The sequence below is a fragment of the Equus quagga genome, chromosome 12 (genome assembly GCF_021613505.1).
Source record: "Equus quagga isolate Etosha38 chromosome 12, UCLA_HA_Equagga_1.0, whole genome shotgun sequence".
NCBI lineage: Eukaryota > Metazoa > Chordata > Mammalia > Perissodactyla > Equidae > Equus > Equus quagga.
Window position 1 is genome coordinate 54,854,140 of NC_060278.1, and position 25,404 is coordinate 54,879,543.

Consider the following 25,404-nt stretch of genomic DNA (forward strand, 5'->3'; position numbering starts at 1 on the left):
TTTGCATAACACCTTATTCTGTTTGCCATGCTTTTCCTGGTAACCTCCCCTTAACTGACCTACCCCAACACACCTTTCTTTCTTTTGTCTTCAGCTGAAGATAGTATTTAGCTGGAGTTCTAAACCACTTCTTCACGTTACTCTTTTCCCCTGGGTATTTCCCGTTTATTCACAAAAATCTTCATGTTAATAAACTTCTGTTTGTTTTCCTCTGGTTAATCTATCTTTTATTACAAGAGTCTCATCTAAGAACTCAGAAGAGATACGGGAATATTATTTTTCCTCCCCTATGGTAGGATAAGTTCAAATAGCATGTTTCATTTAGTATTGGCTCTGACTAGCTACTGTGGTCAAACCCAGAACTTTTTATATGCCATCATATAGAATGAGAATACTGTATTAAATTCTTTAAAAGTCTTTTGTAGTCATGGATTATAGCTTATTAACTTCAGAAACACGTTTGTGTCAAAATTTTATTATGTACTTATTAAATGATAGGCACTCTGTCAGTCACTGTGTTTGGCATCAGGGATATGATAACTTGGTTCAAGGACCACACAGTCTAATGAAAGAGGTAAACATCAGTATAATACAGGTAACGTCTTGTGTTCTGGGAATTTATAGCACAACCCCCTAATTCAGATAAAGTGAGCGTGGTGGGATTGCAAGGGGGATAAAAAAGGAGGAGTTTGAATAACTGCAAATGTTCATGATGACCAAATGTAGAGTGCAGAGAGCTAGAAAGAAGTAATAAAATGTTAGAGGACCAGATAACATAGAGTAAATATCCAACCTGCTAGTGGTGAAATGCAAGCCCTTTACTCTCTTCACTTTACCCTAAAACTTATGTTAAAATAGGTCTGAATTGAAGGTAATTTATATAAGTTGGGGATCTCGATATGTCAAGTGGTCAATACCATAAATGGGGCCTGGTGTCTACAGCTTAGCAAGAGTCTACTCTTTCTGGGAAGGAATGGAACGATAACTTAGGATCAGAGCTGCTCTACCCCTTGGGGCAATGCTCCCCTTCTTTATGTTGATAAACTTTTTTTATATTTGCCATTCCTTGACAGTGGAGAAATAATAGCTCACACTGGGAAATTTGCCAGTGAGCCTAAGGCAAGGCACCATCCACGTTAGATGCTGGCTGCACTAGTTTGTGTTGTCTTTAGAACTGTCTGTTGCTAACTTAATGTGAGTCCTTGTTAACTCAATTGGTTCAAGTCACCTTGCCTATGGATTAGTGCTTAGGCACACGTTTTAACAAGTATGAAGGATCAGTGTTTTTGCAGGAAACACTCTGCATATCTTTGTGGATCTAAGTTGGCAGTAGGTGACTGGTTGAAAATATGATGTTTCAGGTCTTAATTGTTTGTTTGTCAAAATGACTAACACATTGCTTAGGAGATTTGGCTTGTCTCAAACTAATGAGTCTGAAAAACACTAAAGGGATTTAGCCAAGAAAGAAATATAACAAGATTTGCTTATTTGAAAAGTTACTCAAAGACAGTGAGTGGAGGAAGAAATGAAGAGAGTCAAGTCTTCTAGCCTAAAGATAAATCATAAGGCTTTAATTGACATGAGAAATATTAGTGATATTATGATTTTTCTATGAGTTAGTTAAAAATTTCTTAATTCCTACTTTCTATTTTTCTTAGAAGCAGATGAAATGATTAGTGAATTCTCTATAATTGACTTTCTGAAAGGTGTCAGTCTTGGCTAACCCTTCCTCAACTACCAGAGGAATTAAAACAGAAAGAAAGAACTACTAGTTTTTTCCTTTTGATTCACTGAGGACACTAAGTGTGGAAGATCTGTATTTTATTTCATTGCTGGTCTCTTAGAGAAGCAAGATGCCCTCAAATAAGATGAGAAGCCTTACAGTTGCTTGGTACCCAGCATCAGTTTCTCTGTTGGGATACAGTGCCCCAACCTTCATTGGAAGATCCAACCTCTAGTTATCAGCTGAGGGGTTTAATGAATTGCTCCTGAGGTGGGTCATGTTGGTGTCAATCCATGGTATGTAATCCAGCTCTGTCACTATATTAATTCCTTCAGAAAAGAGCTTAAAATCCAAACAGACCTAATGCAACTAAGAAAAACATGTCAAGATTTTTGGAGAAAGAAACTTCTTCTCTGTCCCAAAGCAACTAAATTAGATATATCTTTGTTGTTTTCCCCAAAGCCCCACTCCATGGTTGTATATCCTAGTTGTATGTCCTTTGAGTTCTTCTACGTGGGATGCCACCTCTGCATGGCTTGATGAGTCGTGTGTATGTCCATGCCCAGGATCTCAACCTGCGAACTCCTGGCCGCCCAAGCAGAGTGTGCAAACTTAACTACTAAGCCACTGGGCTAGCTCTCTAGAAACATCTTTTAACAGTGATTGTCTATAAGAATTGATCTGCACATCTATTTTAATGCATTATAGTTATTTGTTTATTTTATTTTTCGACACTTATCCTAGTCCATATGTTTCTAAGGAAAGGAGATGTATGTGTGTGTGTGAATTGTTGTCAAAGTAGGTAACAGCAAAAATCTTTCTTTTTTTTTTTTCCTAAAGTATGTTGACATACAGGAATGAGGGGAAAGGTTAAGATTTAGCATCCTTGTATGACTCAAATTGATGCAAAACTACGGTGATCTAGTTAAAAATCTACAATTAACTACAGTTATCGACATAATTACCCATTGTTAACAATTTAGGTGGGTTTTTTTTCAGTTACTTAAGTGGAATTTTTGTCAAGTCATAATAAAGATTCACTTATTAATAGCAAGAGATACGCTATACTTATAAGCTCCAAATAGTTACTGTAAGAAACACATTTACATGGGAGACAAATATGATACCAACAATCCTAAATAACTAGTTTGGGGTACCATGTCTTAGAATTTTATTTTATTTTATTTTTATAAAGAGTCACAACTTTTAAGAATGATACTTGCTAAACATAAAACATAAGATTTCAAAAAAGAAATATATAACACTAAAAAATTTTTAAAAGTGAGTAATCACCAACAATGTCAACACCTAGAAAAAACTAGTACTATTTGCTGAATATCAGTTTAGGTATCTCTCTAGGAATATGGTTAGTTTTAAAGAAAAAATAAGAAGAGAAAGAAAATTATATAAAATATTAAAATTATTCTATCTAAGTTGATTTTGACCAAAGGAAAGGAAAACTGGATCAAATCTTAAGGGATTTATAGTAAATGATTCTTTATCATAAGAGATGTTAATTGACAAATAGTCTTCACAACCAAGAAATAAAATTAAAAAGAAAAAGGATTAATATCATTGTATCTAAAATTTGCATTTTACATTAGAATCTATACATCAAGTTCTTGCTATAGAAAATGAAGAAGTTGGTACATATCCTAACACCAATTTTCTTTCAATCTTATATCTTCTGATGTGTTGGTTATAGTGTTAATTTTAAAATATAAAGGTTCATGACATTTGTTTTCTGTCTTCTCAGAGATTTTTAGTCTTTGTTCTATTCTAAATATATTTAATGCTTAACAGAAATCTTTTTACCACATTTTCTCCATTCTGCTTTATTTTGAATCATATCCTGTCCCATGAGTTGATCTTCATATAAAATTTTAATAATATTTTATATATGTTCCATTTTCTGAATTCTGATATAGTACAAATGTCTTCTTTTGCTATCATACCTGAAAGATCATTTGTATATTTATAACATTCTTGGTCCATCCTTTTTCTCAGATTTTTCTTGGAATTGCTCTGTTGTCATCTGTACTGGCTGTTGCTACAGGGATTCTGTGACCTGATTTTCCACACATAGGTGACTTATTATTATTTATCTTTGCCTACACCCACATTTGATTTCTTCTTTATGATTACGTTCAGTGCCTCCACTGGATCCTTCTTTTTCTCTCCCTGACACACAGTGAGGTCTTGAGTATAACAAAACCTTTCTTTAAGTAAAGAAAATTTTCTTCTCCTAGACAGATGGATATTTTTTCTTTTTTCTTTTTGTTTATTCTACTGAAATACCATTATATCCTGCTAAATCTCATTTATTTGACTTATATAATTAATCAATAATCATTCTTATATAACTATTCTTCTCCGTTCTATTTGCTGTAATTTCCTCAACATCATATTACTGTCTCAGTTCTTTTTATTTTGTTTTTCATGCTTAAGACTTTCAACACTGTTTAACACTTGAATATCTCTTACATTTCTCTCCTAGGATGTCAGTCTAATTCTTTTGATACTTTATATTTTTCTTAAACTCTTCTAATTCTAATTTGACATTTAGAAGAGAGCTTATGTTACTTATAATCCCTTTCAGAAATAATGAATGATTTTCTTCTTCCTTTGTTTGAATAAGGCCCTTGTAAATTTTCCATTATCTGCCTCTACGTTTTGTCCTTTTCTCCACATTCTTTTCTTTTTAATAAGTCTTGAGATGTGTTTCTGCTGTTGGTTAATTTGTGATTATTTCTCAATTTTGAAAAAAGAAAGATTAGCTTTTGTCCAAAACTTTGTACTTTGATAAAAATCATTCTATGGGTGACTCTTGCCGTTGGATAATCTATATATCTTGCTAACCTATTAATAGTCAGAGACTGCACTGCCAGCTCTCAGCATGCTTTACCCATCAGACCATTGGCAAGCATGCATTCTCTCTCACAGTTTGAAGTCGAGGCAGTTCTCCATCTTTCTATATTTTTCTTTTGATCTTGTTGCTGTGTTCTGTGGGGTATAAAAGAGGGAAATAAGTAAGAGGACTTTATTGCTTTGCCTTTAAAAAAAATTCTGTTCTAACTTTCTCTTGAGCTCTTCCTGGATGTCCAGAGCTAGTTCTGTGTGACCGTGGTGCTCTCAGAAAAGACAGCCAAGTTTCCTGCCCATTTCTGACATGTCCCCACATGGCTCTATTGGAGAGTGTAGATGTGGACGCTGTGTTTATATCATGGAGATGATTCTTTTGTTTGTTTCTAATCCAGTGTGGCCATAAACATAGAGATTTGGGCAGATGTTCTGTTTTCAAGATTTTGAAAAGGCCCTGGATCCCATTTTATAAAATTATTGATTCATTTCCTTGTCTTCTCATGCATGATTTTGAGTTTTTCAGGATATTTCCAAGAAAATTTCAAGTTGACTGTATTCTTAAATTTACCTCTTTTAATCTCACCCAGTGAAGCAGAGGATTCATAGAGCGTAATCAAGATTTAACCTAATTTCAATCCTTGTATTAATAAAGCATAAAATTGACCTGCTCAAAAATAAATTCTGTTCTATAAAATATTAAAACTGAACGGAGCATTATTGGCCACTGAGTTTGAACCACTCCATTTTACAGATTGGAAAATTGAGTCCCAAGACTTAGTGGCAGAGCTTGAACTAGGAAGGAAGATGCCCAACTTTTAATCCAGTTCTTCTGCTTTATCTGACTGCCTTTCTATAGAGCAAACACACCTGTTTCACAGCAGACACTTCTGTTGTATTCATGGGCAAAAATAATTTTTGTTTCACAGTCATCTTAGTGCCATCACAACAGTTTGTCTTCTCCTCTCAGACTGTGAGTCAGTATTGAACTTCCTACCTTTCTTCAGTTTTATCAGGAAAATCTGATTGTTTTGGATAGAAAGCAGGAGGCACAGATGGAATCACAAGCTGCACATTGTTTGGTTTTTATTGACTGGAAAAGAACTCTTTGGCTTTATTTTTCACTAATCTTCTTTTATCAGTGGAGGAAGTAGAAAGAAATGAATCAGCAGCGTATGCATCCAGTCTAAAATTTATTTTTGAAGCTATAAGGTCAGCGATAGTTCTTGAATCCATGATCTAAGTAGAATAAATTTCTGGGTTTTTTTGGTATGATCCTGTCAGAACTGATCTGCCAGACCCAGCTACAATGTTTCCGTGGACATCCTAGGGCTCTGACCTTCCTAGAAGCAAACCTTTATGATTTTAATCATCCATATCCATCAAAGTGAAGAGAATCAAATCTAAGAGGAATGAGCCTCTGCCCTAGGACCAGAGGTTTAAGCCTTGTGCTTAGCATTGCTTTTCTTTGCTTTTAACTCATTTTTCAACACTGAGTTCTTTAAGTCCAGGTAAGTAGACTTTAGCTACTTGTTCTAATAAGAAGGTCCTGACTTCTTGCTCTTTGCAAGACCCCATTGACCTTGATCAGATCAAGACTCTACCCTACTTGCTTGCCAACGAAAGCACTGGCGTTCTCCTCTCTGTTACACTGGCCCTGGACTTGGTTTATTGACTGGTTAAAAATGCTACTATTTCACAGTCCTTCTCTACAAGATGCATTACTCTGCTGGTGTTCCTTAATCTGTTTCAGCCCAAAGGACAGCATGACATGCTTCTAAAAGAATTTACCCAGACTATTTTTACAGTTTTACATTCCCTTTGGAGATTTTTCTTTGATGTTTATCTTTTCAGAGTTCTGTCTCAACATGTTGTTTATGAATACAACAGCCACTTAATCTTTTGGGGTCTTAATTCAGTTGAGTTAATGATTGCTAGGGCCTCTTTTTCTGCACATGAGTCTATAAACATAGTAGAATGGCATTCTCAGAAATTTGGGTTTTATTTCTTTAATCTATCTATCTCTTACAAATCCTTTATGATTCAGTTCAAGCGTCAACATTTCCAGAAATATTTTCTGTACTTCTTCAGACTACCTTTTGTATGTCAACAATTCCCTGTTCATAGCTTTATCAGTGTCTTTTATAATAGTATAGCAATTATGTACTTATTTTATTTCTTTCATATCACTGTACATTCCCAAAAAGCTTATTCCTCTTGACTTTCCTGGCACTTGGTACAATGTCTAGTATAGAAAGTGTTCAATAAGTGTTTGATGGACAAGTGAATAAGTCAGTAATGTGAATTTAGTTTCAGCCCTTCCATTTCTATAGGCTAAAATGGGTTGAATTAGGTAAATTGTAATGTGCCTTCCACATCTGAAACTCCATTTCTTCATTTTGCAGAAGTTTGGAGTAGATAAAAGAAGTAAAACCTTACAATTTTAGAGTTATGTCATCTGAGTGAAGCATCTAGACAAATCTTTCATTTATAAGCAGGAAACTGAAAATTTTCAATTGCTGAAAATGAGGAATCTACAAGTTGCAGAATTAGGGCTACAATCTGATTCTTCTGATAATTATGATACTTTTGTTTTCAGTGACACAATCAAGTAGGTAAGAAAATATTAAAAGTCTGACAAAAAGTATATAATGATAACTATAAAGTGCACAGAAGTGCAATAGATGTTTAGTAAATAATTGTGAGGGATTGTGGACAAGGAGGGTTCAAAATTGGATGCAGAAATTTGGTAGGATTTGGATAGAAAAGGAGATGCAGGTAGATAATAACATTAAGAAACACATAGGTGGGAGTGACTGGCTTGCTTAAGTATTTTAAAAGATAAATTGTAGCCAAAATTGGAACAGGCCCTAGCCTTATTTTGGGAGACTAAGAATTGAGAATTACTAGCTTAATTTAAGCAATAATTTCCATTTAACGCCATGTTTATTTACTTCAACAATATTTTCTGTTATTGTTATAGGATTCATCAGCTACCTGAAGGTGAAATAGTACTGTAATACTAAGAATATTTGTATTAGCCTTGTAATAGTAAGAATACTGCCTATGAAAATAGTCTTCTACTCTGAACCATAGGTCATCACCATGCTGACGTTTAGGTCTCTCTTATTACTATTTTTTGCCTTTCAAAACGAATAACTTTTAACAGTCTCTCACATTTTCTAATTTTTTCTGTCTCTCTTTATTTACTTTCTTTTATGGTACTCTCTCTGTTCAGAGATTATAAAGATTAGGTATATTCTTATGTGTTTCTGTGTTTGTTAAGCTTACGAGAACTTTTATGAATGCTACCAACGTTGGCATTCATAGCATTTGGAAACCAATGTAATTTAACGGAAAGTCGCAAGTTTTAGAATGGAACTATGTAAGTTTACAGTCTTCCTGCAGGTATTTATATATAAGACCGCATTGGAAATTTTAGTCAACCAAAGTCAAACTGTGTTTATTTTGTTAATAAATAATATCCTGAGCAACAGCTATTTATTCAATAAAATAGACGGTGGCTTAGTCATTTAGCCCAAATTCCAGTCACGATAGTGGGGAGATTGACATTATTGATAAGTCTTTCTTAGTATGTGTGGAGTTGGTGGTGACATTTTTTGTAAATCTTTTTCCATTTTTAAAGCATACATGTTCACATGTAATAATTCCTGAAAAACATTAAATATTTCATAATCATCTGTTCATTTTATGCCCTTAAGATACCTACAGATTTCCACTCCAAAGTTCTGGTACTACTCTTTAGTTCCGTTATGTAACCACAATATATTTAATTGTGTTTGCAGATGAGAAAGACATTTAAAAGAAAATACGTGAGTAATTAATAAAAAATTTTGTCCTGCTTCTGATTTCAAACTGTCTTGCTATTTCTAAACTCAAAATTATTTACTAAGACTCCACTTACAGATTTTATTAGTTATCGGTCCTCCTGTTCACAGTGAATTTTGCCTTCCTAAGAGAGATAATTTTGCCCTTGAGTATTAGGTCACTTTCTGACATCCTGTGAAAGAGCCCACATCTGTTCAAATGATGAACACCAAGTCCCATGTGGATTTTCATTTGTGGGAAAAATATATCTTCACGATTTTAATTTTATTTTGTTACTCAAGCATGGTTCTATTGTTTTAGCCAAAGGGAGGACCGATCTGTTCCTATTCTTATACTTCACTAGAGTATGTCTAAGAGAAAATTTGGTGTTTATTAAGGCATCACATAAACAGAAAATGACCTTTCAAAATTCTAAGTCAATATTGAAGTCCATTGGACCGTCTTATTTTCTGGCTTTGCCGTTGAAAATATACTTGTGCTATCCCTTTACTTTCTTTGATAACTTTTGTACATTTTCTACATTGATTTTTTAAAAGTAACTGGTCTTCCTTGGGTTGTTGATTTTTTTGTTCTCTTAAATGATCAAACTGTGAAAAAGTAGGTGAAATCAGCAGTTTCAACTTTTCACGTATCATTTAACAAGATTAATGGAAAATACGTTTTTCCCTTATCACAATGAAGATTCAAATTATTATACTAACAAAAAATATGGGTAATTGTTCAAGGTATTGGGGGAAAACCTACTTTTCTTTCAAAACTCTTTATGCAAGTATTTATTGAGAACATACATAGCATGAAATATTCTAGACTTGCACTTTCCAATATGGTAGCCATAGTCACATATGGCTATTTGAATTTAAACTAATCAAATTCAATAAAACCGAACATTTTGCTCCTCAGTTGTAGTAGTCATATTTCAAGCATTCAATAGCTACATGTGGCTAGTGGGTACCCTACTGAACAATTCGTAAATAGAACATCCCTATCATAGCCCAGAGTTTCACTGGACAGCACTGTGAATCTTGACACTGGAAATAAGTTTTTTAAATTTGCCCTTTGATGAGCTCACAGTAAAGAGGAGAATATATGCAAGAGCAGAATACTACTGTAGACCATAATGAGTGTTTTGATGGGCGATATAAGAACAGTCTATACGAACATGCTTATTTTCCAAATAAGAAAGTTGTATATTAGGTAATTACTGTATTAATTCTAACAGGGATTTTCTTGTGTGGCTTGTTTTACATTTACTACATAGAAATTTATCATTTTCACATAATTTTTACTTCTTTTACCTATTATGTCTCCCGTTGATTTGTCTTATAATATCTAAGGCCTTTAGAACAATGTTGAACATAATGATCACAGCAGCAGCATCTTTTGATTCTGACTGAAATGAAAATGTTTCCAAAGTTTGACTGCTAAGTATAATTCTTGCTGAAATTATGGTTTCGAGTCCTCAATTAAAAGAGAAAACAATTATGTAAGATCTAAATCCTCCTCACTCCATTCTCCCCTCAATCTGTCCACTTTTTATTAGTATTATTGTTTTATATGCATTATGTTATATATAATATATATTTTGTTACTATTTTAACTGTTTATTATATTTGCAAACTCTTGTCAAATTATAATTAAATATCTTATGTTTTATCTAGCAGTTGCAGCCATAATCATTGATTATAGATAATGATACTATCTATACCATCAATATAGAAATTAGTCCATAGAAATAAAAATAGATAAAATCCCGCTTTAAAAATTAGAGATAGAAATACCCCATAGAAATAGAAGTGTGATTCTATTTCACTAAATTTCATTACTCAAAGGAGAATGTTGTAAAAACTCAAGTTCAAATAGATTTTCTTTCTTTAATTTCATCAGTTGCTCAAAATTACAGCATATTTTATCTTCCTTCCTATTTGCACTGAGACTTTTTCACCAGCTTTATTTTTCTCCTAGAGATTATAATTGCCTTAATTTCATATCTTTTTTTAAATAAAGAAGCAAATATTTATACCTTCTCACAAAGATAATCCAAATTTTTTTCTTGTACCTTTTTAAAGTTTGGGAAATTTATCAGAAATATGCCTATTTCTGACTCTTCTTTCTTCTGCTCTGAAACATTCTCCTTTATTACAGTTCTGAATAATTCCACCTCCCCAGGCACTAATTGCTTCTTCCAATACATGATTTGGATTTCCTGGATTATCCTCTATGCTTTTTTAACTTTTCTCTAATATTTTAATTATTTTTGACTTCTTTCTTTGTGTTATAAGAGATTCCTAATTAATTTTATTTCTTCAATCATATTTTTAATTTTCAAGAACTCTTTATTTTCCGGTAAAGTACATTTATTTTCCTAAAAGTACACTATTGTCTTAAAACTCTTTACAATGACACTAAGCGTAATTATTCTAAATCGTTTTATAATCCCAAAGCTATTTTTCTTGCATATGGGATTACTTTACTCATCTATCATTTTCATTTTATTCTTGGCTGTCCATTTACATTTTTGAAAGTCACTCGATATTTGTCATTGTTATGGGTTTCCTTTGCTGTTGTCCAGGTTCATTTCCATAAGCCTCACCCAAAATGGGCATGGTGATTATATGCAAGAGGAGTATGTCAACTTCCAAGTCTCATTTTAGGGCGTTTAGATGAGAAGCAGCCCACAAAAGTGCCCTCTACCTGATCAACTCAGAAGCACCAATCTTTACTAAAATCCCTGTTCTCTTCAGTCATGCTATTCAGTTTCTTTAGAGAATGCGTTTCTGGTTTTAACTTGGAGCCCAAGACTCTGATTTCCGTCTTTTATGCAGTTAGGGGCAAAGTTGGAAAGGCTGCCAAGGGGTTCCATGTATATCCTTTAACGATGTGAAAGCCCTACCCAGGCACACAGTCACTCTGTGCACTTGCACTGAGCTTGGAAATTCTTCCAAGCTGCAGAAGGAAGAACTGCTCACATCTCTACTCTAGTCTTCCTTCGTTACGGTTTTAGCTTGAGGCTCTGCTTATTCATTCTTCAAAATGACTCTTTCCACATTCTGTCTTTCCAGAAATGTGTCCAAAATGATTGCTGCTGTTCCACGTTCCTTGTTCTCAGGCTTCTTATAGATTTAACACTTTTGTTGCTTTTCATTGGAATTCTAGGAGGATAGAAAGGAAAGAAAGATAAAGTCATATGCTTTAAGAGAGACCTTTTTTTTTTTGCTGGGAAAGATTCACCCTGAGCTAACATCTGTTGCCACTCTTCCTCTCTCTGTTTTTTCTTTATTCCCAAAGACCCAGTATGTAGTTGTACATTCTGGTCATAGGTCCTTCTAGTTCTTCTATATGAGCCACCACCACAGGATGGCTACTGACAGACAAGTGATGTCTGGGGTTCCATGCCCAGGAACTGAACCTGGGCCGCCAAAGCAGAGCATGCCAAACTGTAACCACTAGGCCATCAGGGCTGGGTCAAGAGATATATTTAACTACTATTTTTTCTACCAATGATGAAAACAAATCAATTCATTTATTTTTTTTATTGAGGGATGATTGATATACAAAAATAGCTGTACATATTTCATGTGTGCAATTTTACAAGTTTGAATTTAGGTCTACGCCCATGAAACTGTCACCATATACCATGCCCTAAACTTAACCATCACCTCTAAAAATTTCCTCCCTCTCTTTTTTGCTATAAGAACATACAACAATGAGTCAAATCTTACAATATTTCCCACTCATTAGAAACATTCATGGCACCCATCTTCCCCTGTAATCTTCTACATACTGTGAAATCATCTAGACATTTTAAAACATTTTATCTCTATGTTGAAAAAAACAAACTTTATGGTTTTATTATCAAATTATATTTTTATTTTTACTGTAAGTTATATTGGTTTGTCAATGCTTTCTCATGTGAATACCTTCTATCTTATCAGTACTTTAAGTTCTTGCATTTACAAAGGTCTCTTCATTTTGTCCTTAAACTTGAGAATTTGCATTTTTTTAATCATGAACAGAATCTATGTAAAAAATTATTTTTTCCTTCAGAACCATGAAGATTGTGCTCCAGTATCTCAATTTTGTCCAGAAAAAATTAGAAGCCAATATGACAGGTGTTCATTTAATAGTTAATCTGTTTGGTGTTTTTATTGTTTTATTCTCTTGAGAAATTTTAATAATTATTTTTATCATTAGATTCTTACATTTTATCATTTTGTGTTCAGGTATATGATATATTTCATTATTTTCATTCTGTGCCAAAAAAAAAAATCTCATCTTTTATGCCATGATTGCTTTGACGATGTCTTCTCTTTCCTTTGTACTTCCATTCTTTAACTACTGTGAGCCAAATTTGGGGACTTCTGGTTTTACAATCTATGACACTTTCCTTTTACAGTAGGATTTCCTCAGATTTACTGTCTAACGACTCAAAATGCTGCTGTACTTTTCTGCTATTAAGGGAACTACTAAGTTTTAAAAATGTTTACTTTCACATTTTGACATTAATTTTTATTTACATTTTTATCAAAACTTCTTCTTTGACTGTAGATAAATATCCTCATAATATTATTGTATAAACTTTTTCCTATTTTAAAATTTTGTTGTTTCTGTGATTAACTATTTTGTTGTTGGGGAAAACTTTCCAATCTTTCAAGCTAAAGGCATTCTATGAATGTTTGGTGATTCTTCGTTCTCTGGCCATGTTAGATCAGCTGGACTCCACAATATTGGGGGCTAGAATTCATGTCATCAAAGCAAGTTGTGATTTATGTAAGAATTATTGGCGCTCTGGCCACTGGAGTTATATGGAGTCATTAGATGGAGGACTGGGAGAGACAGCCTCCTGCTGAGGCCACAAGTCACTTCAGTTCCTGTGTGGTTGTTCTAGCCTCACCTTTTGGAAGTGTCCCCACTTAGAGAGTGGCTCTTCTTGGCTCCAGCCTGAGGGCAAACATAGGCATCAGTATTCAGTGCTCAGGATGAATACATTGTTGTCTTTCTTGTTCTCCCACCCAGATCTAGCATCTACACCTCATCACACATTTGAGTGCAAAATTAGCGTTTTTGGCAGTCGCTTCTGAGAGTACCCTTCCTTCTTTGCAGTGCTGCTGTGAATGTATATTTATTCATATTGATTTTTTTCAGTGGAATTTACAAAGATAGAACGGTGAAGGCAGGTATCTGCTTATCTAACATGATTCATTTTGTCTTCGTAGTTTCTCCAGGATCCGATGCATGGATAGTACGCGTGGAACACCCGATGGTGGTTGCTGTTGTTGCTGTTAACCTTATAGTGGTGGTTTTTGAATTATTAACTTCTTTTTTGACAATAAATTAACACGATTCTATTAAACTTGTTTTTTGGGCGCACACATCCTGATCCTAAGTTCCGAGTCCCTAATTATCTACTTAAGTTCAATACTAAACTTATACCCGGGGGGAAAATTAAGCATCATAATGATGATATATGCTTCCTCTCAAGCTGCAGGGACAATGACTTATGGCATCTGTGATGAAAGGTAATTGTTTGCCCGTAAAAGATCATCAGTTATTATATTTTAAAGTCTTTCCTCAGATTGTTCTTCTGAGTTAAAAAACAACTATGAATCTTACCTTGTTCCACTTTGAGACTAGTGATTAGAAGAGATGTTTAACTTTATAACTATTACTCAATTTATCAGTATTTTATTATTGCTTTGCAGAAAGTAATATATCTCCCGTGGAGGAGATGAAATGAGAGAACACAACTGAATGCTAAAAATATATGTTTCCTCAGCTTTTCTTAAAGCTCTCTATCACTTCTTCATTGTTGCGCTTGACAAGTGAGCCTTTTAACACAAGCTGATATTATATAGAACCTAAAATATCGCATTTTAGTGTAAAAGTCCTTTTGACAGTGGACACTTTTAAAATGTATATCATTTAAGACAAAAAGTTAAAAAATGAATTCAGCTTTACCAAATATGTGAATGCTTATCTGTAATGACAAATACAGTTGAATAAGTATTCACTCCTTGATGCAGATTTGTGTTGTGGATAAAAATATACCAACTTGAAATAGAGGGTTATAAATTGTAGTGTCTTTTACAATTGAGGAGTAATTAATAACCTCATCTAAAATAAGATGAAAGAAAATTAAGAACTTTGATAAACTAACATCACTATAATGAAATGAATATATTTTTCTGGAGCTAACACTTTTTTGCAATACTCTCATTCAAAAGAAAGCGCATATCGTTTTAAAAGCAAATTGATAAGATGAAAGTCTAAGTGAGCAGCCTAGTTAGCTAAATTAATGGATCTTGTTGAAAATCTGCTTGTTCCTCTCAGACATTATCTGCAGCCTGGATGTATTTTGAGGTAGGAAGAATTTATTTAATTTTCTAAGTGGGTCAGGACATTTTTTGGAAGGCTCTAGGATATTGGAAATACACAAGCCTCTCTTGTCAGAATGTTGGGTCTGGGTAAAGTGAAATACGCCTAGGAACTGATCTGAGGAAGATTGAGAAAGGAGCCTTTAGAAGAGATGGTCAGTGTAGTTACACATTCTCCCAACCGTTGTCAAGACATTTACGGTGATTTAAGAGATCCCTCATACAGAGTGGCCGTGCTTGTCAGGGGCAAGGCTGTTCTCTCACTCCCAAAGTAGTAATCTCTACTCTGCAGAAGTCTGTGGTGTTTATACATAACGGGGGTAGAGTATTTCTAGTCATCACATGAAGACGTTGTCATATGGCTTCTAGGCTCTGGGTAGAGAAATGCATTGGTATTTGATTCTTACTTTATGAATTTTGAAAGAGAGCAAATAAAATTCCTGTCACATGGGGTGTATTAGTTTCCTCTGGCTGCTGTAACAAATTACCATATACTTTGTGTCTTAAAACAACACACATTTATTCTTTTACAGTTCTCAAGCCCAGAAGTCCGAAATCAGTATCTCTGAGCCAAAATCTAAGTGTTAGCAAGGCCATGCTTCGTCCAGAGGCTCTGGGAGAGAATCTGTTCCTTGCCTCCTCCTGTTTCTGGTAGCTGCCATCCTCCTTGGCTTGCGGCTCCATTGCTCCAGTCTTTAGGGCAAACACCTTCAAATTTTCCTCTGCTGTCTTCGCATTGCCTCTCCTCTATCTGTCAAAAACTGTCCCCTCCCATCTCTTTTTTATTAGAATACATGTGATTGTTTTTATGGCCCACTGGTATAATCTAGACTAATCTCTCTATCTCATGGTCCTTACTTTAATCCAATCTGAAAACTCCCTTTTTTTGCCATATAAAGTAACATTCATAAATTCCAGGAATTAGGACATGGATAGCTTTAGGGGGTCATTTTTCAACCTCCCACATGAGGTCAGAAGAGATGGCGCGATAACAGCAACTCTGCCTTTACACTCAAGGCCAGGATAAAGACACAGGAGTAGATTCGAGGAAGGTATCGGGGCTTCTTTGCATTGAAAGACCATCATGGAATGTGTTCTTGAAGCAGGAGTTGGGCTGTGACTGGAAGCAGAATTATCATAAAGTTTATGAAGCTTAAGCTTCAGGACACTTCACTTGCAAGAGTCCAGGCATTTAAAGTGCGTGTAGCCATCTGTGCATATGTTTAATTATATTTTTTCTTATAATAGATTTCCCAAATTGTCTAAGTAGCATGGCCCACTAATCCTGGACTTGCCCATCTCTGTGTGGGAGCAATTACTTCCACCTAGGGGGCATTATTTCCATCCCCAAATTTGATGAGCCATTGAAATATGTACGTAAAAACCGTAAGAAATAAGTGAAATATTAGACTCAATCAGATAAAAACAATAAATTGTTTAAAAAGGAGAAAGGCATATTTGAAAAAGTACCATGGAAAAATCCTAGAAATAAAAATGTAATGAAACTAAAATCTCAATAGACAACTTGATATAAGAGACAAAAATTATTTAATAATATTGTTTAATAATATTTTAATAAAAAAATGAAATCTTTATTTTCTTATTATCTTTATTTATTTTAAGAACCAAGATTTTCAGCATATGAAATAAAACCAGAGTAAATCACTGTACAACCCTCCCTATATATCTGCAAGGAGAATTGGTTCCAGGCACCCGTGGGTACCAAAATCCACAGATGCTCAAGTCCCTTAAATAAATGGTGGCGTATTTGCATATAACCTATGCATGTCCTCCCTTAAGTTTTGTCATCTATAAATTACTGATAGTACCTAATACAATGTAAATACTATGCGAATAAGCATTATACTGTGTTGTTTAGGGAATAATGACAAGAAAAAAAAGTCTGTACATATTCAGTACAGACACAACCATCCTAGGTCTTTCGACTGGTGGTTGGTTGAATCAGTGGAATGGAAACCCACGATATGGAAGGGCCAACTGTAGTCTTAAATTCAAGTTACTTTTTCTTCCAGCAATATGTATATTTCTTAGCTCTCCACTGAAAATTCATGGAAAATCATGTTCTAATAGTATTTGCATCCCAAGCACCAAGACTGTGGTTTCTAAATCCCATTTCTTCCTAAAAGAATTGGAGTTGAGGGGAAAATGGCAGATTTCAGATATCAGGTTGAAAAGCGCACTGAGAGCCAAGGACTTTTGTTGTACCAGAAAGCAAGAAGCTACTGGTCTTATGTCCAAAAGGACAGTGGAACAAATTTGAGGGGACTCTCGCTATCCAAGAATGGAAAAATTGGAGCATTAAAATGAATAATGACTGACATTTATTGAAATATATCAAGTATATAGAATTCACTTGAAGCTCTAGGAAACCAATGTTTTACTCTCAAAATTAATAAAGGAAAATTAAGCATATTTCTCTCTTCCTTGTAAACAAATATTAAATGGGAAAAACATTCTTCTGCATAATAAATGCAGGAAAAAATGCATCTCCTAAAACAACAAGAGATCTACCTAGTCAGTCATCATAAATAGATGCTGCAACTATCAGGTAAAAGGTTAATGAGAAATTTTATAATACTTAAATCACACTGGCAACACCTGAACTTGCTGATCAATTGTCAATCTTAGCATCCTCCAAATTACACCACATGTATTTTGTGTATATTAATATGATGTAATGGGAGTACAAAGCATCAAATATAAGTTATTCTTGTAAAAAAGATTGGTTTATCTAAGAAAGCGTAGATCTAGGTACAAATGTATTTTTTTCTTAAATAAGAAGAGTAATAAGTTTAAGGACTCTATAAGGAAGCAATTAGACATATCCAGAAAGTATCTACAACAGAAATCCAATTTCTTCAGTAAACAAATGGCATGGAAAAGAAAAGATACAACAATTGGTAAAGTTAAGAGATTTTAAGAGACATAACATGCACTTTGTGGGTCTTATTTAGATTCCTATTTGAATGAGTCAACCGGAGAAAGACATTTGAGTCAAATGGCAAAATTTGAATATGGACTAGGCATTAAAATATGTTCAAGTATTATTATTATTTATTTTGTTAGGTTTGATAATGGCATTGAGATTATTATAAAACAAAACAAAAAACCTCATGCGTTTGTGATGGGTATTGAATTACTTACTTGTAACATAAAGAAAAACTATCTGGAATATGTTGAAAAGAGCTCCAAATAGAAAAAAAGGGGGAAGAAGAACATAGATCAAAAAATTAGAAAAAATGTTTATAATTCTTGAAGCTGGGTGATGGGTGTATGATGTTCATTATACAATTCTTGCTGCTATGTAAAGTAAAAATTTCCATTTTACAAAAACTGAGAAAAGACACATTACCGCATAAAGAAGCAATCATCTGACTGACAGTAGATTTCACAACTGCACTAATAATGGCCAGAAGATAATGGAATAATATCTTCAAAGAGCTGATGAAAAATAGCTATCAATCTAAGATTCTCTAGCCATTTACGTATCACTCAAAATTGAACATGACATAAAAGTATATCACCTTCAAACACTAAGAATTTACTAATAAGTAAATGTGGGGATGTTTGTATAAGATACATTACAAAGTAAAATGTTCAATTATATTTTAAAATGTCTTGAAAATCTCTATCAAGTGGATGACAATTGTGATATGTCAACTGATACATAACAAGAAATAGAAACAAGACAGTAACTGCAGAGGAGCAATCTTTGTTAATGCAAAAGCATGACATACAAGGGCAGAGTGAATATGTATCCATAACTAGATAGAGGATGCCAGGAGGTGTGTGGTAAGCACTAAGACTGCCAGGGAAGGTGGCAATCACATCATACAGTCTGGCCTTTCCTCCTATAGAATTTAGTCATACTACATAGAAAGAATATTTTTCAAAGTCATTAGCCCGAGTATTATTAAAGTGAAGATTACATTGGAAGAGGAGCCTTCTGCTAACGGCATGCGTGTTAGATTTTGAATGGAAAAGACAGACTTAAAGTAAGAGACCAAATAGGAGATTGTTGCATGATGAAAAATAGTACAAGGGCTGGCATTAAAGTAACCAAAATTTGGGTAAAGACAAAGGGATGGATTTGGAATATGCTCAGGTGATAATATCTGAAGAATTTGGGCAATGTTTGATTCACAGGGTGGGTAAAGTATAAAAAAGATGTAGGACCCTTTCCAGATGTCTGTCTCGGTATTCTAGGGGATGTGTCATGTTATTCTTTGAAATGAGATGTACAGAATATAATCAGATTTTAGTAGCAGGAGGAAATAATAACATGTTTAGTTGCGTTTTGTTGAGTGGGAGGTAACTTTGTGACATTCAGGTGTAAATAACCACTGGGAATTGAATATATCTGGTGTGAAATTGAATCTACTGTTCTGGAGCCCAAGAGTGCAAAAGGGTAATATTTTAGAAGCGACTGTTCTAGTGACAGTGGATAAATATCTTCCAGCTGGAATGAGAAAGGAAGATGAAAGAGCTCTGAAGAACATAGGTATTTATAAGCTGAGAATAGATGGGGAACATTTCGTAAATGCTCAGATGACTGCAAATACATTATGAAAGAAATGGAGGGCTAGGCAGATATGAGTTAGAGTTGTAGCTAATCCAAGATATGTATTTAACGTTTAAACATTGTCTGAATTACTCAAATAAAAATCAGTGAACCTTTTTCTAGAATAATCCTAATGTAATAAAAAGCACAAGTAAAATTTAGGTGTGAGAGGAAAGCAATGGGGAAACTTCCTACACAGGAGTTTTAAAGAAGGAGAGTGATAGCTAGAAGGGAAGGCAGAGTCTAGAGAGTTTGTTTTGTTTCTTTTGTGTTTTTGTGTTCTTGTGGGAAGCTCAAGAAGACAAATCCAAACAAAAGGATAGATATGATTTTTGAAAAAAAAGAATCCAGACATACTGCAAACTCAGGAAAGAGGGAGAACCAAATAATTAAATGTGTAATTTCTGGTCAAAGATGAAAGGAAATCAGATCCAAAGCTTAGATGGGAACATTAATCTTGAACTGTAATAGAACTTCTAGTCCTTAGAGGCTGGAAAAGGAAAATGAGGTAAGAATAAATATAGAGGTTTATTTATAGATATGAGCAAGCATGGGGATTGAGCGGATTTCTCTGCTAAGTAGAAAGCAAGGATATAGGCTAAAAAAGTAAACCCAGGAACAGAGATGGATATCCGATCTGTGGTACAGTTGCTAAGGAGCGCTAAACAATCTACTGAAGTTAGGGAAAATGAATGTGTTTTATTTTCTTCTGCACTGCTCTGTGAATTCCTCTAGAGAGCTCGAGAGTAAGAGTAGAAACTGTGGTAGTTGATCCAAGGCAGGAGATGTGCAGCTTAGGAACAAAGAAGAAAGGGGTGATGTATTGAGGACTATGTCAAAAGGGTGGTTAAAGGGATTCACTGTGGATTAGAGAGTGAAATAGACAAACAGCATAAAGCTGGAAGGAGGAGGTTTTTCTGTGAGGGTGGACGGTTGACTTATACCTTTCCCAGTTTACTACAGAAAAGACCCAAACTATATAAAAGAAGAAATAACTTACCAGTCTGAAATTTAAGACAGTTTCCCAAGAAAAATCACTCATGACTTTTTGAAGGGAAATTCACTAGGTGAGCCTTTGAAGCGTTCGCTCCCCTTTGGTCAACTTTCCAAAATTTTCACTGTAATCTCCACCTAAGAGCTAGACTTGGAGAAACGGATAGACAGCGGGTGTGAATAATGATGAACTGCAAACCACTGATGTAATTCTCGTGCTCTCAGAGATGGGGTCAGCAAGAGAAAGATAACATTTCAAGAAATTTTTGGCATACCTAGAGAATCTGCACTCAGTGAATGTTTCTGTCTCTGGCATAGTTTTCCCAAATAGTAGCCCAATAACCTCCAAATTACTAAAAATGCAAATTCATGTATAAATACTTAAGGAAATGGTCTACACTAACAGTGTTCTTGGGGAGCTGAAAAAATAGGTGACTCAATTATCTGTATGTTTTTTAATTTGCATATGTATGTGTTTGTACATTTTCCATTTTGCTGTGATTTCATAATTATTTATTAATTGATAGTAAGAGACTATGGGTAGTTGATCCAAGGCAGGATATTTGTAGCTTAGAAACAAAGAATTTTAATTTTAAAAATTGAAGTTGTTTCCATTTTGCTTTATATGTAAATACAAGAATTATGAAGCAGCAGTGGTGTGTTATAAAGGGGAAACATGGCTTTGGAAGTTAGCTAGAATATATTCAATGTTTTCCTTGTCCCTTATTTTGCTTGACTCAAGACGGGTCATGTGACCTCTCTGAGCCGTGCCTGCCTCACCTGATGATTCACACATTCTCGATATGGCCAATATGGTTCTTATGGGATGGTGACAAAAATCTTACTCTTTTGTGTATAAAGCCCAGATATGCATACAGTGCATAAACAGCTATACATATATATGTGGTATTAAAATTTTATAGAGGAGGTATGAATGTATGAAATGGCTTCTAAGGAGAAGCCGGTGCTAATGAAAATTGAGAAATACTATGATAAATTAATACATGTATATTTACTTACTGAAGATAAAGGTCATGGTTATACAAGACATGTAACTCACAAAACAGTTACTCTATTCATAATAGGAGCTTAGTACATATTTTAATTTTATTTTTAGAGGAATTTTTAAAATAACACTGATTCTACCCTTGTGTATGAGTGTCCTATAGCTGCCACAAGAAAGTGCTCCAAATTTCATGGCCTAAAATAATAAAAAATTATGCTCATAATTCTAGACACCAAAAGTCCACAATTAAAGTGTCAGCAGGACCGTGTTCTAGGGGACAATCCTTCTTTGTGTGGTCCAGCTTTCGGTGGCTCTGGTGTTGTTGGCTTGTAGCAGCATAACTCCAATTTCTGTCCCCATCGCCACATGCTCTTTTTCCCTATGTCTCTATGCGTCCCCTTCTGCCTCTTCTAAGGATAACTGCTATTGGACTAACGGCTGCCCTTAATCCAGAACCACCTCATTTTACCATCCTTACCTTAAACAGAAGTACAAAGGTCTTAATTCCAAAAAGATCATATCCTGCGATTCCAACGGACACATCTTTTGTTAGGGGACACAGTTCAACCCACTACCTTAGGGATCTGTAAGCTGAGGCTGTGGGTGGGTAGCCTCTCCTTCAAGGGAATACTTATATTGGAGTCAAGTCAGTTAGCCTCAGGTTAAGATCTGGAGGTGGAAGGAGGATTTCGTGAAGTGGTTGAATATTGAAGACAACGTGAGGTCACACAGGAAAGAGTGGAATGAATATAGATGCAAAAGATCAGCGCAGGGGGACAAGTAGAAATATGGGAAGGAAAACATGACTGGAGCTGATTGGAGGATGCTGGCCTTTAAGGAGGTGGCCAGTGGTATTAGAAAAGAGCCCCTGGGCACGTTCCTGGACCTACTTGCTAGTTCCCCAAGACTTTACACAGAATTAAAAGAGAATGCTGCTGAGAACTTTCCTGGTGTATTTGAAGATCATTCCCCTGAGATTTTTTTCAAGATCGTTCCAAAAAAGATATTCCTCAAACTACAAACGGTAGAATGGGATTTCTCTTGTTGGATTATTGTGAATAGGTTTATTTCTCTGAATTGAGAAGAATAAGCATGATGTCATCGTTTCCTTTAAAAAAGATTAAGATAAAACTTTGAATATAAGTAGTAACTTGTTAATAAGGAATCGTACAAATATTACAATAAGTTTATTTTTAAATCGGAAACTAGTAATTTCACATAATTGTAAGTTTGGTTTATTTCTTTGTTTTCTTGGGCATTTTATCTGAGGTACACAAGTAATTGCCCTATCAATTAACAAGGACATTTGTGGTGAGCAGATCTGTGTTTCAGCAGGTTTAGGCTGACACACAAGAACCATGTATTTTATATCTTATTACAGTCTCTTAGAAAACTATTCACAACTGAAAACTTAGAATATATTTTCAGTGAATTTCCTGCACCTATTTGAAAGTTTGATGGAAATTTTAACATAAACCTCTGGAATGCCATGTGACAAATGTTAAACATTAAATAAAAATTATCTTTGATTTTCCTTATAACAATGTTTTCCTTTCAAAGTTAATGGACTATTTATTTATTTTTTGCTGAGGAAGATTGGCCCTGAACTAACATCCATGCCCATCTTCCTCTACTTTATATGTGGAACGCCTGCCACAGCAAGCCTTGATAAGCAGTGTGTAGGGCCGTGCCTGGGATCTGAACTGGTGAATGCTAGGCTGCCAAGCAGAGGATGCGAAGCTAACCATTCAGCAACCAGGCCAGCTCCCTGGCAATTTATTTTTAATAATGAGATTTCTAAATCTCTTCTTGTTTTTTGTACACTGTCTCATTTTAAGCTTTTTATTTTAAAAATCACTTAGTCATTCTAAGTTTAAGCATTCTCCTGAATTCTGTCATAAAATTTTCTCTCATGTTTCTTATATATGAAATCCTACATTATTTTTGTTAACATTTTCTATATAAACTAGTATTATGTTGTTTTGCAGTGGCAATAATAAAAAAATTCTCTTCCATTCTTTATGATTCCCAAATATTTTCAAAAGCATAAAATGCCTGTCTATAGAAAAGTAGTCTTCCTTACAATTCTAGGGGAAAAGTATGTTTCCAATAGTGTATGTAATCTTTATTTGCAAGTATATTTTCACAAACATCCAAAAGAGAACAAGTAATTAGCAAATATTAGAAAATATGATGATCTAAAAAGTATAATCATCTATAGTCCTATAGTGCTCAACCACAGGAATTCCTAAATGCCAGCTACTGTTCCTAGATTAGGGATTAATTTCTCTGAGTACTCATTAAATAGGATTCATTGACTTATTAATTCCCTCACAAATTTTTCAATAAACCTTTAAGTGCCAGATGGATCTTAGACACTAGTCAAGACCATGTCGCTACAAGCATGAATGCGGCATAGGTTCTTTAGATAATCACAGTGTGGTGAAAGGTCTTTTCTAATTTAAATGTCTTTTAAATTAGAATTTTTTTTTTTTTGAGCAAGATTAGCCCTGAGCTAACTACTGCCAATCTTCCTCTTTTTTTGCTGAGGAAGACTAGCTCTGAGCTAACATCTGTGCCCATCTTCCTCTACTTTATACATGGGATGCATACCACAGCATGGCTTTTGCCAAGCGGTACCATGTCTACCCCTGGGATCTGAACCAGCGAAACCCGGGCCGCCGAGAAGTGGAACATGCGAACTTAACTGCTGCGCCACCGGGCCGGCCCCTAGAATTTAAGGTGGATTTTATCAGTTACTGATACTCGACACTGATACATTGATTCACATAGCATACATCCTTTACTTTTGTTTGTTTAACCCACAGAAAATTTTACTGGATATATATCATATAATAATACATAAAGATTACCTTGGATTTTGGCTCTTAGCCAAGGGCTATGAAGTATAACCAAGATTGGCAAACAGTTTAAAGTAATGAATATATATCTTCTCCTGTATAAAAACCACAAATACTTTGAGTACTATATAAACTAAATTCCCTAAAACAATTTTATTCTTTGCTATCCAGATTTCTTAAAATGGAAATTGACAGTTTGACAACTTCAAATAATGAATTTATATTGTTTTTATTCTGTGGGTTCATACTTCAAGAATTATCATATGATGAAATAGTGAGATAAATTAGTAAGTGTACATTATATTACGACTTAGTAATGTTTGCCTAATGAAAACTAATGTGTTATCTTGGCTATACATTGCCTACTATATTACCTTCTTTAGTAAAAATAACATACATCTATCTGATTAGGAATCTATGATTTATTTATTCTAATATATATTATACATTTTTCTAGAATGATACACAGAATTTAATAGCAGTTGTTACCTTTAGGAAGAGAAACTTGGGTAGAGTAGGTGTTGTTATTTTTCAAAATTTAATTTTTAAGTTAATAAAATGAGAGATGAAAGAATATATTTGTATTTAGAAGCCTAACAAAATTGATTAATGCTTTAAGGAATTACAGATATTCCCTCTGTGTTCCAGAGAATATGAAATTTTAGTACATATGCCATTGTATATGGCATCCTGGAGATCCCTATTTCACTAGATATTTTAACTTGTTTCTAAAAAATATGATTAAGACACATTGGAATAAATGATGGCTCCTGTAAGATTTTTTCCTTTTTTTCTCAGCAAGGTTTGAAAAATCTTTCCAAGGTCCAAAGAAGTTGTGATTTCTTGTGTAAAATCATACTAGGAAATATGTTATTAAATAGCTCTTAACTTGATTAGATGATTCATTCACTTATTTGAAAAATAACTAGTAAGTATCTACTATAGGCTAGGGATACTCAATATCTGAAATTTTAGATTCAAAGATACTTTATTGAGACTGAATATTACAACTTAAAGCATTAGTTTCTTTTTCACACATACACAGAAAGGGGAGTCTTATCTGGGACCTTGTTTCGTCAATATATCGTTCCCTCTTTTGTATCTTCAAAATCTTTCCCCTTTAGATTCTTCTCTCTAAGTCTGTAAACATAGTAAATCTC